The sequence below is a fragment of the Eumetopias jubatus genome, unplaced genomic scaffold (genome assembly GCF_037043125.1).
Source record: "Eumetopias jubatus isolate StellerSeaLion01/CBP00866 unplaced genomic scaffold, mEumJub1_p1.0 scaffold_9, whole genome shotgun sequence".
NCBI lineage: Eukaryota > Metazoa > Chordata > Mammalia > Carnivora > Otariidae > Eumetopias > Eumetopias jubatus.
This window is the reverse complement of record NW_028274815.1, coordinates 11,265,390-11,279,515: the sequence shown is the minus strand read 5'-3', so window position 1 is coordinate 11,279,515 and position 14,126 is coordinate 11,265,390. Positions and strand designations below refer to the sequence as shown.

The 14,126-nt window shown below is 38.5% G+C and overlaps 1 non-coding gene across 1 annotated transcript; it reads left to right on the top strand.

Annotated features, from left to right (window-relative positions):
- The first annotated feature begins 8,557 nt into the window (after positions 1-8,557).
- On the top strand, positions 8,558-8,702 carry LOC114206031 (U4 spliceosomal RNA). Its single transcript, XR_003608528.2, has one exon. It is a non-coding gene; the product is annotated as a U4 spliceosomal RNA (small nuclear RNA).
- The last annotated feature ends 5,424 nt before the right edge of the window (positions 8,703-14,126 follow it).

The window sequence follows — 14,126 nt, the reverse complement described above, 5'->3', positions numbered from 1 at the left end:
GCAGCTTCACTTTTTGGTGCATGATGTCCCAACATAAAGTGGGCATCATTTCTGGGACTGCACTCATGTTTCTAAGTGAGTCCAAGCTGTGGCTGTTTTGAGCAGCCCCTTGGCTGTTCTTAGTGTAGGTAATGGGTGATGGTGTTTCAGAATGTTTCTGAGAGGAAAGACTGCCTGTTTTGTTTTTACCCCCCAAAAAGCCTATCCTGAGAACTATAGCATAAAGAACTAGTATTTCCGGAGCTCCTACTGTATGCAGATGCTGTTCTAGGTGCTTTTAAACCATCGCTTTGATTCTTTACAACCAAACCTTCAAAATAGATAATAAGTACCATTTTATAGGTGAGAAAACTAAGGTTCAAAAGGTATAATTGAGGGATTTCTGGATGGCTCAGTAGGTTAAGCATCTGAGTCTTGATTTCAGCTCAGGTCATGATCTCAGGGTTGTGAGACTGAGCTTCCTCTCAGGCTCCCTGCTCAGAGCAGAGTCTGCTTGAGATTCTCTTCCTCTCCCTCTGTCCCTCCCTCCGCTCGCACTCTCTCTCTCTCTCTAAAATAAATAAATAAAATCTTTAAAAAAAGAAAGTAGAATTGATATATTCAGAGTCACACAACTATTAAATAGGAGCATTTTATTACTACCCAGATCTCTCTGATTCCAGTTTCTCTGCTGTTGTTATTTTTTATTTATTTTTATTTTTTAAAGATTTTATTTATTTGAGAGAGAGAGAGAGGGGGCGCACAGAAGGAGAGGGAGAAGCAGACTCGCTGCTGAACAGGAAGCTGGGCTTGGGGCTCAATCCCAGGATCCCAACACCATAACCTGAGCTGAGGGCAGGTGCTTAACAGACTGAGCCACCCAGGTGCCCCTCTCTGCTGTTTTTAAAGTGACATGCTGAATAGGAAGGATAATTATCAGGAATGTACAGTGAACCCTCACATACTAGAGAATTTGATCATATGGATTTTGGTATAAGGTAACTGGATTCTGTGTATGTGCATGTGTGCGTGTGTGCATGAGTGTTTTAGATATTGGACTTGCTACCAGCTGAGAATTACTAGTTATGAATAGACTTTGGGTTTCTGACTTTTAGCTTACACTCCTGCTGTGTATCATAGAATCATTGTATATGTAGTTAAAGGAGCAGAACATGCATTTATTCATTTTTCATCATTCACTACTCAATCATTTATTAGTCATCAACAAATACTGGGCACCCGCTAGGCATTGCATTATGCACTGGGAATAAGTAGGTAAAATGCCTTTGAGTCTTTGACCTTCTCCACATCTTAAAGAAGTTGTGTGTTTTACATTCAAGGCTATCACTCATTAGTTATTTCAGAGGTTTAGAAGTCATCGTGTTCCATTTTTGCTCTGCCATATTAACTGGATCTATGTCTCTAAATGATTTACCTGCTGAGTTTGTTTATTCGCCTGTCAAATGGAAAGTATAAATGCTTATGATGGCATCTTCTCGAAATGAAGATCAAATGACATAATGTATGTAAAGGTGTCTGGCGATCTCCAAAGTATGATAAAATATTTAATGTTAACATATTATTGATAACATTTTACTATTACTACAATTATTATCACTGATATTTTTAAGAGATCATGTAAATAAGCTAATGAGCCCATCAGCACTCATGAACTGTACATCCATTGAAATCTAGTACTCCACTGTCTTTACTCAGTAACAAAGGGTGATTGCATTTTTAGTTCTATTTCAAAGGTGTGGAAGCTTAAATAATTCTCATCTGTAGTCCTGAAGATGCTCCAGTGGAAAGTGATTGAGAAGCATTATACAAGATCGGAAGGACAGCATGTGCTGGATAATCATGCAGACCCTCTTTCAAACCCTGCCTCAGTTTGCCTGCCTCAGACTTGTGGCTCTAATCCAGTGTTCCTTAATGAGGGGATAGTAACATCTAACTTGCAGAACCATTGTGATGAATAAATGAGGTAAAATATATGAAAATGATCGACAAACTATACAACATTGTGCATATCTTTGCTTATTTGTTATTGTTAGAAGTTTACAGAACATAGTCCAAGGAGATGATGGTGAATTTATTTTTCACTTTTAACCAGTAAATTTCCCTGTTTCAAGAAAATTCAAGAAAATCCAAAAAATAGAATTTAAATGTTGGTTTCCTTCATTCATAGAGAAATTTGTAGTTTTTACATAGCCTATCTAAGGTCAAGACCGATGAATGCTTCCCTAACATCCACAAAAGAGACATACCCACTCCGTGCTTCCCATCCCCACTCTCCTCGGCGTATCTATTCCTGCTATCATGGACAGATTTGTCTGCTCACCGGATTAGGAACTCCTGAGGATAACAACTCTCTCTGAATGATCTCTGTGTTCCTAAAACATTTCACAGTTACTGGCACGTGGAAGGCACCAACTACGTATCTGTTGCATAAATGCACGATTGCTTTTAAATATATGAAAGGATTCTTTATTATACAAAAGTAATTGTACTGCGTTTTCTTAAAAATATTTTAATCCTAACTGTACATAAGTTGTGACTCATAAAATTGATTTTAGACACAACGTAAGAGGATTCTATAGTAAAGTATATATAGATGCTTAATGAGCCCTCAAAATGTACCTTCTGCACTTCTATATATAGGTAACATGAAAATGTTTTAGGATAAGACTTTTCAGTATTTTAACCTCAAAAGATACCTTTTTACAAATAACTCTTTCAAGTGCATTTCAATTATTTTTTTGAGTGAGGTTTTGTGTATTTTCATATCTGAGTAAGGTCATCAGTCAATTAATTAGTTTGAAAATCACATCTGTGCTGAAGAGAGCTGGAATTGTTTTCTTACAGAAATAGAGACCGGATCAAGAATGAAGCACTAGACATGTATAAAAATGAGAGTTAATTTTCCATAAACAATATCAGGTCAGGCATTAGCTGACTACCCAACTCCGTGCAGGCGCTGCGAACATGGATGGTGTGAGTTCCGTGATACTGTTCCTTATCAGTGTCAGTACTTAAAGGTTTTTCTTTTCATCATGGAACAGAAAATGTATCACTGTGGTAATAACTCTAGTACAGCAGCAAAGAAGGGGTGTGGATCCACGATAAGGACACACTTTACATGTTTCCCATTTGCCCGAAGGTAGGTTTATCATTAGATTTTATAGAGGGGAACGATGTACAAGAGAAATTTTAAGGATGTGCTATACCTGGTTCTAAAGAATGGGAACAGGACAGATGGGAAGATAGAAGAATCAAAAGACTAGTCTGAGGGAGAGGACTACAGTCTACAGAAACATGAGGGTTTTTGAGATGCATCTTTTTTAAATCTTTTGAGATACATTGTGTTGATGATGGTAGTCTCACAAATATACACAAGTGATAAACTTTCATGGAACTAAACACACACACGAGTGCACATAAAACTGATTAAAATCTGAAAAGTTTGGTGGATTATATCAATGTCAATTTCCTGGGTGCACTGTTGTACTGTAGTCATGCTAGACGTTATCACTGCAGGGAAACACGGGGGAAGGCTGTATAGGATCTCTCTGTATTATTTCTTACAACTGCATTCAATTTGTAAGTATTTCCAAAAAAAAAAAAAAAGCTTAAAAAAATGCATGAGAGGTTCTTTGGGTAGAAAACAGGAATATAAATATGAATCACTCATTAAAAAATAGTGAATTTTGTAGGACAAAAAGAGAAGATTAATTAAGCTAGCCATTGACCCGTCCATCCAACCATCCATCCATCCATCCATCCATCCATATGCCCATAATTTCTTGAGTGCTATGATACTCCAGACAATGAGCAGAGTATCAGGGATAATACAGCACCTGCCTGGGAGGATGTCACCTTTAGAGAGAGGCAAATATGTGGCTCATCACACAATGAAGCATGAGGGGTTCAAGGATGGAAGCATGGGGTGATAAGGAAGTGCACTGAAGAGAAGTGGTCAGTACTTGCTGGAGAGTATTACTTCTCACCCAAATGCAATGGATTGAAATCTCTTGAGGACATACATCCTTTCGTACACATTGTTTCTCCTGCAGTGCCTGACACCATACATTCAGAAGGGATTCGACACATCTCTATTGCTTGCCATGATTTTCAGCCTCCTCCCCAAATCCTGTAACCTGCTGTGCTTTCTTTTCAAATGCTTATTCAGTTTTATTCTGCTGAAAGTATAAATGTGCATTCCTTTTTAAATTATACATTTCCATTCCATTTTATGTGTTTAAAAACCTGGTACATTGCAGAAGAATTCCAAGTAGAATATGTAGATACTCCACCCTTAAGGAAGTAGAACATCATTTCCCATTCCTTAAGTGTGGGCTGTGCATAGTGACTTTTTTCCAGTGAATACAGTGTGGAAAAGGGAGAAATAACCTACAGGGGAGAGACTTGACAAATGCTACCTCAGCCTGGTGACCAAGGTCAACATCAGCAGTGATAAATCATATAGAAGGTAAATACCCTTGATATGTAATAAGAGTGACACTTTGCCTCTGTAGTTTTACCCTAAAACAAACCATAACCCCAGTGTAGCCATGAGAAAAAACATCATACAAATCTCAGTTGAAGGACATGCCACAGAATACCTGACAAGTACTCCTTAAAATTGTCAAGATCATCAAAAACTGGGGAAGCTGGAGAAACTCTCACACGAAAAGTAGCCTACGACCCATGATGACTATTTATTAGTTTTGATAATATTTATTAGTCTCATAACTAATTAGTTTTGGTAATAATACCATGGTTATGAAGAATGTTAACATTAGGGAAAACTAAGGAGTATATAATAACTGTACCAACTGTGTCATTTTCTGTAAGTCCAAAATTAGTACAAATAAAAAGTCGATTAAAACAAAAACAAATGGTACATCTGTTCCATTCCTAACACAGTCGGAAAAGATTAAGGCAAGATTAAGTAGGTATGGAAGTATCAACTACCTATGGTTTTTATATAAATACTTAGAATGATACCCAAGCTACTTTACAGTTTGTTAACTCTAGAGTCTTCAGGCCTATATAATGTCTATTTAGTAAATTGCCTAATCCCTAGAGATAGTGTGTTTGAAACTGGTTTTAAGAAAAGGGTTGTAAGAGGGCTTTGGCCATCACCCTTGCCTAGGATATCCCTTTACCTGGTACATTCTAAAACATTTATTTTCCCAGGGTCCTTGAAAGCTAATTGTATAATTGATCGAGTTACTGGTATTTGGAAAAGGAATGTTAAAAAGAGTAAAATCATTTCCCTTTGATGTCACCCATAATTTCCTAAAGTTTTAAACACTCAGAAAAAAAAAGGGGGGGGGGCAGAGTCACCATGTTGGCCCTTAGAAAAATTCAAGCCCAGCGATTCTGTAACAGTAGAACAGTAACAAATGTGACTTTCCAACACCCCAACATGTGATTCTGCTAGAGCTTTGTATTCTTGACTTTTCTAAGATTCACTGCCATCGTGACATGCTGCTGTTGATGAGAGGGTGTCCTGTTCATCAGGTATATCAGAAAGAAAAATGTGGAGAACCTTCCTTTTGATCTAATCTCCTCTTGATAGATGAGAGAACTGAAGCCTGGGTGTGGTTATAATTTTTTGAAGGTTATATTGACAGCTGGAGGGAGAACTGGAGTTTTCTAGGATTTCATCTGGTTCTTCTGTGTTTTCTTCTCTTTTTAAATTTTTTTTTATTATTAACATATAGTGTATTATTTGTTTCAGGGGTACAGGTCTGTGATTCATCAGTCTTTTTTTTTTTTAAGATTTTATTTATTTATTTGACAGAGAAAGACACAGAGAGGGAACAGAAGCAGGGGGAGTGGGAGAGGGAGAAGCAGGCTTCCTGCGGAGCAGGGAACCCGATGTGGGGCTCGATCCCGGGACCCTGAGATCATGACCTGAGCCTAAGGCAGACGCTTCACCAACTGAGCCACCCAGGCACCCCTGGGATTCATCAGTCTTTCACAGTTCACAGCGCTCACCATAGCACATACGCTCCCCAATGTCCATCACCCACCTCCCCACCCCCCCACCCCCCCACCCCCCCACCCCCCCACCCCCCTCTACTCCAGCAACCCTGTTTGTTTTCTGAGATTAAGAGTCTCTCCTGTGTTTTCTTATCAAATGGCAGTTTCAGCCTATGCCTTGGAGGCACGCAATGGGTGGAGGTACCTACTCTGAAATCCTGCTGCCCTGTGTCAATTTCACCTCCACCACTTCTTAGGTGTGTGAACTAGAGCTAGTTACTCGGCCTTTTCAAGCCCCACTCTCCTCATTAGTTTAACGTGGAAATAACTGATTTCATCCATATGGTTGTTGTGATGATTAAATGAGGTAGATGTAGTTAAGAGACGCTCAACAAACGTTTCTTGTTTTCATTAGCGGCCGCAGGGAATGATGGGTCACGTTGGTGATTCAGATTCTAGCCCCTTCACTTCTGCCTCAACAAGAGCAGAAAGAATTTATCTTCTATTTTATATATTTTATTAATTTAAAAAAAGGTCTGCTGCTAAGAGTAAGTTTGCAAAATGCCGTTCTATCTTGCACTATTAAAATATTCCTAGTATCGTTGTTGAGAGAAAGCATTCTGTTTCCTTTTGCTATATCTGCTGCTAAGGGATTCCTGAAAATGTCCATCCATCCCCTTGTGTGTGTGAGTACCAGCACTACCACTGAACCCACATTAAACCTTCTGAGGTAGACCCTTATATCTGTGTATTACTAGTTTACAGTTTGGTCTTCTACTTCTAACCTCAGTCTTGAGAGATTCTCCTACCTATTTGTGGCATCAGAAAATACGCAGGAACCATTGTTTGCACCAAGAAAGGCACAAATTATAAAGAGTCTTAAAGAGGGGCTCTTGCTCCTAGAAGCTAAAGTTGAATTAGCTCAGCACAGAGGAAATATGATTAATTCAGATTAGAGCAATATTTACTGCCAGGCACCTGCCTTATTATTGCACTTGTGTTACATTTGGAGTACCTGTGTACTTGTTGAATGCTCCTACTAGACTGTGAGGTTTGTCGTTGCAGAGTATGCCTCTCCCTTTACCCTCCCACACTTAGTGCGGAAGTAGCCATTCACCAAGTGTTGATTCCATTACTGAGCGATGGCAGTGTCCCTCAATCTTGGAAGAAAAGTGAAACATGGATAGAAATGAATCACAGAGCAGCGTGTGTTTGGTGCAAAACTTTCATGCAGAGGAGGTATCTGACCATTTTAGAGGTTGTGGGGAGGTGGAAATATGTCCAAGAATCTTCTGAGAAGAGAGAACACCTGATCTGGACTTTAGTAACAATAATTGACCACAAGCAAGTATCATCTCTGGGGATTGTATTACTGTTATTCACAGTTACTCACTTTTCCTCTTCCCTATAAGAGGCCTCTACCTTCTTGCCCATTGCTATGTATCTTGTGTACCTCTTATGGAAACAGTATTCCTACCCCATTGATTTTAGCCTTAGCCACATGACTTGCATTGGCCGTGAGCAGATGTAACTGTGCCCATCTAAGCAAACTCGTTAAGAGCAATAGCATGGTTTGGGTAGCTGTTTGTTTGTTTTTGTTTTTTTTCCTTTCTCTCTGTAGTGAGAATAGGTGTATCCACCATAGTATCTGCCTCCTCAGCTTGGGTATGGAAATAAGACGTGTGTGGCAGAGCCATAAGCAGAGTCAGGCAGAACCATGCAAAACTGCAGCTGACCAGATAAATATGCAATGTGAGCAAGAAATGATTTTTGTTGTTGTTGTTGTCATCAGCTACTGAGATTTTGGTGTTTATTTTGTAGAAAAATTCACTAACACAAGCCCTATGAAGTACAGACTATTATTTTTCTTTGCAGAAGATAAAACAGAGTTAATTAGTAACTTTCCCAGTCACACATTTAGTAAAAAGGGAGACTTAGGACCTAGAACAAGGTATGCCATATTATATGTTTTTCTGGGTATAAAGTCCAAATTTAAGGAAAAGCTGTGGAAAGGCACAGAAACATGGAACACTTTATTATGTAAGCAAGCAGTTTGGTATTATTGGGTCAAAGGTTATAGAATAGATAAGCAACTGTGGGAGATGAAGCTAGGAAAGTAGAAAGAGTGGGTCTAGTTCGTGAATGGCCTTTTAACATATGCTAAGATGATTGACTTATGAATCATGAACCAATGTCTAACTTGATTAGATGGCATCTTGGGACGGTATTTGTCTTAGTCTGCTTGGGCTGCCATCACAGATTACCACAGGCTGGATGGCTTAAACAACAAGAAATTATTTTCTCACAGTTCTGGAGGCAAGAAGTCCAAGATCAAGGTGCTGGAAAGTTTAGTTTCTGGTTGAGTCCCCTCTTCCTGGTTTGTAGACAGCCACCTTCTCTGTGTCCTCCGATGGCCTTTGCTCTGTGCTTATATAGAAAGAGAAAGCCCGCATGTGCACAAGCAAGGGAATGAGGGGAGGGGTTTGGTGTTTGTTCCTTTTCCTATACGGTCTCTAATCCTATTGGATTAGGGCCCTACGCTTATGACCTCATCTAACTGTAATTGCTCCCTTAAAGGCCCTATCTCAGCTTTGCGCAGTGGCAGTATCGTAGCCAATGAGGTTTATCCAAGGCATGATTATTGCTAATTAAAGGCCCTATCTCCAAATGCAGTCATGTTGGGAGTTAGGGCTTTAAAATGTGAATTTGGGGGGGGGGGCACAGTTTAGTCCATGGGAGTATATAAGTCCAGAGGGAACATCTATGTGTGTGTGTGTATTTTTTTAAGATTATTTATTTATTTATTTATTTATTTATTTTAGAGGGAGAGAGAGCAAAAGCGGGGGCTGCAGAACAGAGGGGGAGGGACAAGCAGACTTTACGCTGAGCGTGGAGCCCAGTCAGGGCTCTATCCCATGACCCTGAGATTATGACTTGAGCTGAAATCAAGAGTCAGAGGTTCAACCAACTGAGCCACCCAGGCACCCCCAGGGGAAATAAACTGTTGCTAGGAGTATTTTGGAACTTGAAATAGTTTGTAATTTAAGTAAAGTGCTATAAATATAGGCTGCTAATAAAGACATGGGTATATAATCTCTTTGTATGTTTTTATTCTACATCAGTTAACTGTATAGACATAAAAGAGTCTTTGACCCAGGCCACATGGTGGTCAATGCCAAGCAAATGCTAAATAACAATCTTGTGACTCCCATTGTGTTCCTACTCTGTAGTTAATCCTGGTAAAGGAACAGAAATTTATTTGCACTTGAGATTTCTGCAAAATGCTGACTCCTCTCAAAGCCCAGATGCCTTCCCGTGGCATCTCAGTCACCTGCTTTTTTTCCTCTGGTAACTTGCCTCTGGCATTTCCAAATTTGCATAGCACCCACTTCATCCCATCCTGTCACATTTCCAACCAGATTCCTGCCCTAGGTAATGTTGCTTCCAGGGAGAGGAAATGAGCCATTGTGTGCACCCAAGGAGCTAACCCAGTAATTTATTGAAGTATGGGAAAAAAGACTGGAAAACACTGACCTAAGTTCTCCTAGTGAAAAGTCAGCTTTTATTTTTTTCTTCCATTCAAGCATCACACATTTCACAATGCCAACATCGGAGCAAATATTATTCCTCTGCAACATTCCAAATTGAGGGGTGCCTGGGTGGCTCATTTGGTGAAGCGTCTGTCTTCAGCTAGGTTCATGATCTCAGGGTCCTGGGATGGAGCCCAGCACCAGGCTCCCAGCTCAGCGGGAAGCCTTCTTCTCTATTTCCCTCTGCTGCTCCCCCTGCTTGTGCTCTCTCTCTCTCTTGTTCTCTCTCTAAATTAAATAAAAAACAAAACAAAACAAACAAAAAAACATTTGAAATTGAATGAAAGGACAACCCTATTTCCAAATGTAAATGACCATGAAAGTGTAGCTGGGTATGTGCTGGTGTATGGCCTTCTACCCAAACAGATACCTTCAGGCATGTGGAATTTTTCCCCAAGGAGGTCCACGTATTTGGCCAATGGTTCAATTTCATCTGCAGACAAACTTTACAATTACAAAGTTGCTGTGGTTCTAGTAATTACAATGGACCTATCACTGAAGAAATTGATTTGCGAATGGAGGCTTTTAAAAAATTGTAGATAGGTTTCCCTATCCCATTTGAGAAAGTCACAGGAAACATAAAAAAAAATCTCTTTATTGATTTAAATATCTCAGTCTCATTTATACTTATTTTTGAGTATTATTCTCATCAAATGTCAAATTTGCTTTGAATATTTTCTGAATACACAAAATGGGCTAAGAAATGTTCCTGGTACATGAAGGTCAAGAGCTGACTGATTCCCAAATCTTGAAGTCTGTGGAAATAATGTAGTGACCCTATTCAAGGCTACAAGTTCTACTTTTCAATTTGATTGCTTTGGAATATTTTTTGACACAAGTTCTTACATTTTTCTCCTTTATTTAAACACTCTCTGTTAGCTGGCTCCTTATTTGCAGACTATGAACAATCACAAATCCCTCTTGAAAGATCCCTTCCTTGGCATTTTATTGTCTCTCAGACACCAGTCTATCCTATCACTTGCCTTTATATACAAGATGCTTCACCAAACCATTGTCTTCATTTCCTGAACACCCATTACATTTATACTCATCTGCAGTTGGGCTTTGCCTCCACTGAAACACCTTTATAAAAATGCCTTCAGGTGGCTTTGTAATTGCCAGATTTGGTGTTTATCCCTTCTCTCAAATGGGCTTGATACCATTGGCTACTCTTCTTGATTCATTCCTTTCTGTGGCTTAAACATCTCTTTTGATTGATTCTTCTCCTCTCTCTGACATTGTTTGTAGACTCCTTTGCTGGGTCTTCTTCTTTATTTTGATACATTATATAGGGCTCTGTCTTGACATTTATTTTCCCTGTCAGTTGCCGGCCCGACCCTTCTACTATAGCTTGAAATTCAGTCAAATATAGATGTCTCCCAAATCTGTTTTCTCAGCCCGGATTCCTTCAGACTTGTATACCCAGCTGCATAGGAAATAGCTCCATTTAGGTGCTTCATAGCACCTCAAATCTGCTCAGTCAGATGGAATGTCTGCTCTTTTCCCTGAGGTTTTTTTTTTTTTTTTTTTGTCTATGATGACTATCATCAAGATCCAATCAGGCCCTTCACCAGAAATTCAGAAGTTCTCCTGGTGTTTTTCCTCTCTCCTACACACCTCTATACTCAATCTAGGCAATCATTTAGTTCTGGAGATTCTGTTTAACAATTCTTAAATACGGTATGATCATCTCTTGCCTCCCTATTCTAATAGCTTCTATTGTAACTGGTATCTTTGTCTCTCTGTGTCTCTGTCTCTCTGTTTGTCTCTCTCTCTCTCTCTCACACACACACACATACATACACATTTTTTGCTCTTTCTTTCCTCTATCTGTCATAGGTTGACCTGTTCATTACACAAATCAAATCTTCTGGTTAATTCCATTGCGTGTCTCATTGTTTACATGAATATTCAACCTAATGCTTGAGCATGCCATTCATAGTACACCATCATATGCCCCAAGCCCTATTTCTAGCCTCCTCTCTTTCTTCAGTCCTATCCAATTGCTTGCAGTTTCTGATTGCACATAGATATTTCTCATTCAATGCCTGTGCTAATGTTGATGTTTTCTTCCAGAAATGCTCTACCCCTATACCAATCCTCTTGGCTAATGCTCAACTTTCAAGGCACCTCATGGTTATATGCTAGCTTCTCTGCATCACATCTTATGATCTCTTACTACTCCATGTAGAATTGATCTTATTCTTCCACCAGAAACTATGCATTTATTGGTGTTCCTCTAGTATCGATTGAATGAATGTGCGGATGCCTTTCTCTTCTCCTTTTGTATATTTAGGCATGGTACCTAGAACATAATAGAAGGTGTGTAATAAAAGTTGGTTGAGTCAATGATACTTAAAAAAATAGAATTTCACAGAAATTATTGGAGAGGGGGAAATAAATGCTCCTGTGTTTCAGGAATGAGAGAAAACAGAATTTTTGGCACCAGGAAAAAGTTCGTGAAGGAAATGCAGTTGTTTCAGGTCTATAGCAGATATAGGAACCTAGAATGAGGAGCACATGAGACCCAGACTATTGTCTGTCATTCTATCTGTTATTATTATATCTTTCCATAGATACAGCATGAAGCAAAATAATTTCTGGCTGATGGAAATTTCTGTTTATTTGAAGTTTTTCTCTATTTGTACAATCACAGTTTTTCTGACCATTAGCAATAAAACTTCTGCATCCTATTACCCTAGATAATTCATTCTCTCTATTAGACATTTCATCTCTAGTCTTTGTGACTAGAAATATTTTACTTGTATCTGAAACCAGAATTCCCATTGTTTTTTCAAGTCATTATTTATTGCTAAAAAACTCTTTCTCTACCTTAAAAAGGTAGAGAAAGAGATGACCTGGTTTGTTTCTATATTTTATCTTTCCACTGGATCCCAGAGATGATTATGGAAAGCCTCCATAATTATGGATAAGCAAAATTTGTCTGTATTCCAAAGGCAATGTATACTTTGGAATCTAGTAGTTAGTTTGATTATGAGAATTCCAAAGACTTAATATTTTTTCCTCATAAAAACAGCCACCGTTTACCTTTGTATAACACGTAACAATTTATAAACCATTTTGGTTTGCGTTATTTTATTGAGCCTCACTACAAAACTGGAAGGCAGTATTGACGTTTTCTTTATAGAGATGAGAAGACAGGAACTCAGATTGATTTTCTTATTCAAAAGTATACAAGTGATAAACAATAATACTGGGACTTGAATTCAGACCTTTTTCACTTAGTACTTCCTTCAGGATGGTACTCTCTTTATCCTCTTCTAAAATATTTTGCAAAGAGGCTATGATGTCTCAGTTCATTCAGGGTTAGTTTTAGAGAAAAATTAGATCGAGTGGGTTTCCTAAAAGTATATACATCGATCATTTCAAGTTACTGATAACTCAGATTATTTCCCTAGCATTTTAATATAAAATATCAAAATATAAAAAGCAATGGAGGCTTTTGATTAAAACTCAAAGAAAGTATTTCCTACCAATGGGAGAAGAGGAAAATATGGCTCATTCCAGCAGGAACGCTAGATCCACCATGAATTTTTGTTCACGCATGCATTCATTCATTAGTTTCATTCATTTATTCATTTATCTGAGAATCAACTTGTACAAAAAAAAACTGCAATGAGCCAGACATGTGTTGGCCTTGAATGGGCCACAGAGGTGACTTGATGATGAATCCTGTTCTTAGGGCTTAATTATATCTTCACAGGTTGAAGTTAATTTAGAATCTCATACAAAAATTATTACATAGGAATAACTGTAGGAGTATTTTGAGGATGTGATCTACCATGTCACCACGTCCTATTTTTATGAGAATTCCTAAGAGAAATTCCAGAGGTCAGAACAGAGAAAAAATAAATTTTTCTTCAGAAAATATGTTGTTTCTTCTAAATTACCCTTTTCAAAGTAGGAGTGAGTTTTGCCGTTGTGTTTTTACTTCTTACCTTTAATTTATTAGTCTTAGAGTAACATGATTTGGGCGACGCAGAAGCACTTTGTGAAACCTTTGGCTCACCTCCAGGAATTATGGACTGTTCTGTGGTGTACATTTTGGATCGTAATCTCTGCTTAGTATCCTATTTTCCTATTTTTACTCTGCCTCCATTTCCTTATTTTCTTTATGTTGTGTTTTATTGTCAACATCTCTGTAAACTCTGTTTAAGTGTTCTTCTGAAAGAACCACAGGGTCTGTATTTAAAACAGAATGTGTGAGGGGGAAGGAAAGGAAGAGGAACAGAGAATTTTGCATTTAAAAGGAGCCTTCAGAATTAACTTAGCCAAAATTTGCCCCAACGCAGGAATATTCTTCCCAGTGTTCCTAAGTGATGTTCGTCTGCTTTCCTCTTGTATATATCTATAGGTAAGAAAATCATTGCCCCTCTCCTGCCATGACAGCCCACACCATCGCAGGAGAGCTCTGATTATCTGTAAACTTATCCTCTGTTACGTGAAATCAGCCTCTGACAAAAATTTCATTTCCAACTTCAAAGCCTTGAGGTTTTATTTAGATTCGTAAACACAGGGAAAAATAAATAGCATTTTCTTTTTTGT